Genomic DNA, 6,533 nt, shown 5'->3' on the forward strand with positions numbered 1-6,533 from the left:
ATGTGTGGAGAAAACCAGGCACTGCTCATCACCTGTCCAATACAGTCTCAACAGTGAAGCACGGTGGTGGCAGCATCATGCTGTGGGGGTGTTTTTCAGCTGCAGGGACAGGACGACTGGTTGCAATCGAGGGAAAGATGAATGCGGCCAAGTACAGGGATATCCTGGACGAAAACCTTTTCCAGAGTGCTCTGGACCTCAGACTGGGCCGAAGGTTTACCTTCCAACAAGACAATGACCCTAAGCACACCGCTAAAATAACGAAGGAGTGGCTTCACAACAACTCCGTGGCTGTTCTTGAATGGCCCAGCCAGAGCCCTGACTTAAACCCAATTGAGCATCTCTGGAGAGACCTGAAAATGGCTGTCCACCAACGTTTACCATCCAACCTGACAGAACTGGAGAGGATCTGCAAGGAGGAATGGCAGAGGATACCCAAATCCAGATGTGAAAAACTTGTTGCATCTTTCCCAAAACGACTCATGGCTGTATTAGATCAAAAGGGTGCTTCTACTAAATACTGAGCAAAGGGTCTGAATACTTATGACCATGTGATATTTCAGTTTTTCTTTTTTAATAAATTTGCAAAAATTTCTACATTTCTGTTTTTTTCTGTCAAGATGGGGTGCTGAGTGTACATTACTGAGAAATAACGAACTTTTTTGATTTTTGGAAAATGGCTGCAATGAAACAAAGAGTGAAAAATTTAAAGGGGTCTGAATACTTTCCGTACCCACTGTATTAGTGTCCACTTCAGAGTTCTCTGCAAGTTCTTCTCGTAGCGAACGCATTCCTTCCAGCACTGGGGTCACCGAACCATCTGGAGCTGTATTGTTGGGCACAAACGTACAAGAGGAGTTATTAAAATTATCCAAGCATCCCAGCCTCTTTGGGTGCTTCTCTTGCCTCTAACACTGCTATGTGATGTCAATGCCTGTGTGTAGTTCACTGTGGTGTTCTGTTGTGGTGGCTTTTGTGCATCATGCTTGTGATCTAAGAACTGCAACAGAGGAACTGTTAATGTTATTGCAATGGCAGCAAACATCTGTGTTGTTCCTCGTAGGCCCACACATGTCTGGGTGTCTGACTGGGTCCCATGGATGTCTCCTTCCAGAGACAAACATGCTACTCACTCTTAAATCAGCAGTGGTGAGACCAGGAGTTTTCCCACTAGCTCCCTTGTGTTGATGTTTGCTGTCTAACAGCCTGTGAGTCCGAGACAAAGGGTGCCTAAGCGTTCCCAATCCCTCCTTCACTCACAACACAAGGTCAGGGAAAACAGTGGTTCAGTTGCTGATTGTGCACGCTTGTTGATCTGTTACTGTTCTGGTGCAGGCACCTTCCTGCAGTGGCTGGTATGTATCCATGTAGCTCTTTCAGCCTCCACAACCACCACAAAACCTCCTGGCGGGAGACTGCATTGGCTTTGTTGCTGGAGAGGGAAAAACTTCTATCCATTTTGGAAACATATCAACTATCATCAACAGTACTTTTTTGCCTTTGCTTGGGTTTAGTTAAAAACCTCCCTCATAAGGTGGTTAAACGGTTCATCTGCTGGTGGATGTGCTGCTAATGAAACCTGTAATCCCCTCCCTGTGTTGTGTCTTAGGCAGATTGAGCATGTTTGACAAAAGTTGTGAGGGTGTGTTGTGAAACCTTTCATGAACCAGTGTCTTGCTTCACCACAATATTTCATTAGTGATACAGTTACAGTTTTACAACACCAGCACTCTGTAGTTTTCTAGTAAGGCTACAACTAAAAAGGAAGAAGAAGAATTGGTTAGTGTTAGATATTAGCCTCTGGCCGCTGCTCCTGTTTAGGAGAGGGAAAACTTTCAACAATGACAACAAGACAGTAATTCTTTCACATCTTAGCATCACATTTTATCATCAACACAGCAGCAGCACACAAAGAAACATCCAGCATAACATAAAGCAACAGACACAGCAAGCAACATGACAATAAGCACCGGGCATCTGGTTTGCTTCCAAGATGTAGTGTCAAAACAGGTCATGTGATCGTCCTTTGGTCAGTAAAGTAAAAACGTAGGTCATGTGTTTGTAGTACCTGAGTACAGGCAGACTATAGACAGCCATTTCGGTCAGCTCAGCTTCGTCAGTTCAAGTTAGTCAAGAGCACTGTTAGTTTACCATGAATCATGAGAGAGAGATTTATCTCTCTGTTCATCTTTTTTAGTAATAGGATCTCTTGTCCATAAAATCATCATCACCTTCTTTATGGTGATTGGTTTTGGAATAGATGAAAAGGCTTGAATGCATTGGAAGAGAGAGCTTTACTCTCATTGTGATCGCATTCCCAGATAAGTTATTCTGTCTATTCGAATTGCAATTAGAGACAGACAGACTAACCTTGTGTGAGGCCATTGTGGGCGAACCGCTTTAGCAACACAATGGTCATCTCAGCATGCTGTGTGTGATGGACTGCAGAACGGAAACCGACCAGCCGCGTGGGAAATATAACATTTTATAACAACAGACCTTTGCCAAATCACCAACAGAGAAATGTGTAGTCTTTGATGTAAAGCTGTGAAACCTGCAGTGCTCACTGGTGCACTAATGCATTTACCACCACTCTGTTGCTCTGTTGGTTGGCCTTCATCACAATCTTTTTGAAAATGTGGGTGCGTACAGGTCACTCCAGCCTGTAGCAGTGAACAAAAAGAAAACATGTTTAATATTTCCAAGCGCTTCTTTTTTTAGTAAATGTTATTTCACACATAAATCAAATCAAACTTTGTGTTAACTACAGCTATAGACTCTCATTCAATTTGCACCTCAGACATGAGGTCACTACAGTGGCCTGTAGGTTTCAGGCCTAATACAAAAGCCACAACATGAATACAAATCCCACAACACAAATACAATTAAAGCTGCAACCAGCGTTGGGCGGGCCCTCGCACGTGTAGCGTGTTGGTGTGTGAGGCAGCCGTGTTGCATATTCTGGATCTCTGCCGGCGCAGCTGTGAATTTGCTACGCGCTTCCGACGCTGCATGAAGGTGTTTTACGTCACTTCCTGTGTCCCCTTTGTGGCACTACATCGCACTTGGCGCTATGAATATAAATTAATATTGGCGTGTGGGTGTCTTCGGGGTGGAACAGTTATCAAGCACGTAAAGTTTTGTTCAGATGTGAGCATGTACACTGAAGTTACAACAACTTCCTGTGTCATGGCGAAGAGTTGATCTTTGACGCCACACCACCGACATGCCCATCGACGAAAACTCACAGATAGCACAACTTAACCTAACCTAACAGCTCAGGCTTGTCTCTTCCTCGATTTGTGCATCAGAAAGTACAACTACCATCCAGCATTTTGGCAATGCAAAAGTAAAAAACTCATAGTAACAGTGGATCACTTGCTTCCTGGCAGTGGAAAATAACGTCTTTTTTGTCCTCCAAGGGAGCGTTTTTCATGGAATGTGACGTCACGTGAAAACTATGAATAGGGGGCGCTGCAGCACCTCCGCACCCCTTTGTATAAGTATAAAGTCATCTCCATGGTAACCTGAGACTCCTTGCTTTTGTTTATGATGCTAATCTGCACAGACAGCTGTTTAATTCACACAAATATCCCGCTGTATATTATTTGACCAGAACAGAAGTATTACTTATTTATCAAACGGGTAAGAAGTTCTTCTTCCACGTAGGCCTACATTTACTAATTTGGCATTATGCGGGAAAAAGTCACAGGAAGAAGAAAGTTCTTTCTATAATTTGAACCCAGACCTCTTGAATGTGGAACAGCTACATAGTCGCTGTACTACTGTGTAGCTGTGTTCTGCAGACAGTAATCCACTGTTACTTGTCAACTTCCATTGTGGCTTTTTTGTTCATGTTGTGGCTTTTTTGTTCGTGTTGTGGCTTTTATGTTCGTGTTGTGGCATTTTGCTCGTGTTGTGGCTTTGTAATCGTGTTGTGGCTTTTTTGTTCGTGTTGTGGCTTTTTGTGTTCGTGTTGTGGCTTTTTGTGTTCGTGTTGTGGCTTTTGTATTTGGCCTGAAACCTATGGGCCACCATAGGTCACAGTTTAATGTTTTAACCAGTGTACTCAAATTCCAACTTATGGGCCTGTTGTCAGTCAGCCAACTCCGGGCGGACTTGCATCCCCAAATCCATCCGTTTCCAAATCACTTTGCTTCGCCATGTGTATATGTCCCCCTTGGTACTGCTAAGATCAGAGGAGAAAAAGAAACAAAACAACAGCGCAGCGCTCCTTGATCCAGATATTGAAATAATTCTCTCTCTCTCTTTTTCACTGTCCCTGTTCCATAAATAATTAAAAATTGTGTGTGTGTGTGTGTGTGTGTGTGTGTGTGTGTGTGTGTGACATGGGGGTCACTCATTCAGTGCTCTGATAACTGAAATAAGTGTTTAACAACTATGTCATCAAAATTCATTATTATGATACCTTATATGCAATACCTGCCGCTCTGTTGGGCTGTTTTCAACATATCATGTAGCAATATTATCCCCTGCTGGGGTTAAATTTACTAACAGATACTTTGGCAGTTTCCTAAACTCTTTGTGGTTATCATTCATCACCAATGTAGGCTGTTCAAGCTCATCAGCATTTGCTAATAAATTAATATAGTATTACTTTGTTTTTTTACCTTCAGTTTGCTTAAGTTTTTATTTTTCTGTGAGAAATTGTGACTCACCCAGTGTGTGTGTGTCCCAGTTGTTTCCTGTCACTAGCGTCCGTCCCGCCCCCTCCAGCTCAGTCCATTTGGATCTGTTTTGTATCTGTCCAGACAATCTCTGTGTACCAATGTCCATTTTTGTCCACCGGTCTCCCCTACTGTCCGTTTTCTCGTACTGTGATTGGTTAATACAGAGTTCTTCAGCCCCTTTTGATGGCTATTTTATCACTTTGTCCTCTTTGTATAAATCTTCAGCTTGCATGCCCTATAAAATTTCAAAATATATATCAAAAAAATATCAAATTTCCATCACATCTATTTCATCAGTGTTTTATTTGCATGAAGACAATTTACTCAGTCCTGTCAATACATCTACCAAAGTTTAAACAACAAATATTTTAGGCATTATGATATTTATGACTCATTAGTAAAAAACAACAACACAGAATATATCAAATTAACAAAATATGAAAGTGATTTCACATTTTACAAATCCACATGGAGGTGCATTGAATTTAAATAAAATACTCACCTAAAACAAAGGAAAACTTATTATTGTAACCTCTCAGTGTGTTTCAGTAAAATGTAACTTTACAACTTTTAACTGCACGAGTTTCATTCTAATTAAAGTACATTTACATACATTACATTACAGTGTGGTTATGTTTTTGAAATATCTAGTGTTATGGTTTCTGTGCAGCTGGTGATTCAGATCAGTTCCTCTCCAGCTGAGGGAAGTTTTTGTACGATGTTGTATCACTGTATGAATGGGAAGCTGTGACCACCCTGGTGACAGTAATAAACTCCTGCGTCTTCAGCCTGGACTCCACTGATGGTCAAAGTGAAGTCAGTTCCAGACTGACTCCCACTGAAATGATCTGAAATGTTGCTACTGATACTTGAACTGGCTTTACATCTGATAGAGAGACAGTCTGTCCTGGAACAACAGACTGAGCTCCAGGAGACTGAGTCAGGATGATTTCTCCTGATGAATCTGGAAAACATGAAAAAGAGGAGAAGGGTTATTGAGACAAATCCAGTTTGGAGAAAGATGATCAACATCCAAACAGAAGAGTCTCATTTCTTTAACATGGAGAACAGATGGAAGAAGGTAAATGCTGCTTGTTTCAGTGTTTCTCCATCACAGCAGAACATCATTGTGGTGAACCTGGTTGCATCCTGAAGCAAAGTTTTCAGAAGAGAGTCTCACCCTGAACAAGGAGCCCCAGGGTGGCCAGCAGTAGAATCAGTGACATCATCATTGTGCTGCCGGCGTGTCAGTGGCTCTGAAAGGCCTGGACAGCCACTGATCAACACTGGCCTCTTAACGGCTGGGAGCACAGTGTGTGTATGTGTGTGTGTGTGTGTGTGTGTGTGTGTCCTCAGTGAAGTGTATCAGTCTCTGCAGTAGCTTCCAGCTGCAGCAGTCAGTTCAGTTTCCGTTCAGTCTGACTGAGGGAGGTTTTTGTACGACGCTTTTTCACTGTGTGAACACATACTGACTGTTGATATAGTGAAAACTCTGACAGTAGTAAACTGCTGCATCTTCAGTCTGGACTCCACTGATGGTCAGAGTGAAGTCAGAGTTTGATCCAATGCCTGTAAAACGATCTGGAATCCCTGATTCTCGAGTGCTAGCAGCGTATATGAGGAGTTTAGGAGTTTCTCCATCTCTCTGTTGGTACCAGGCTAAAGCGTGTTGCCCCAAGTATAAACATTCTGACTGGTCCTACATTTGATGGAGACGGAGCCTCCCAGAGCAGAGCTCACTGCTCCAGGCTGAGTCACTGTGACCTGGCCTCTGGACTCTGAGGATACAGAGACAAAAACATAAAGCAGCGTCATGGTTTTGTGGGCTTCATTTCAGAGGGA

At 42.6% G+C, this 6,533-nt stretch overlaps 1 long non-coding RNA gene across 1 annotated transcript; it reads right to left on the reverse strand.

Moving 5' to 3' along the window:
• Nucleotides 1-720: 720 nt before the first annotated feature.
• LOC119887384 lies at nt 721-5,925 on the reverse strand. The gene is made up of 3 exons (XR_005441701.1): nt 5,872-5,925; nt 4,680-5,655; nt 721-826 (listed from the first exon to the last, which is right to left on the reverse strand). It is a non-coding gene; the product is annotated as an uncharacterized LOC119887384 (long non-coding RNA).
• Nucleotides 5,926-6,533: the final 608 nt, after the last annotated feature.

Source organism: Micropterus salmoides, unplaced genomic scaffold (genome assembly GCF_014851395.1).
Source record: "Micropterus salmoides isolate LMB-PRFRI ecotype aquatic unplaced genomic scaffold, ASM1485139v1 Ms_hic_scaffold_4168, whole genome shotgun sequence".
Classification (NCBI taxonomy): Eukaryota; Metazoa; Chordata; class Actinopteri; order Centrarchiformes; family Centrarchidae; genus Micropterus; species Micropterus salmoides.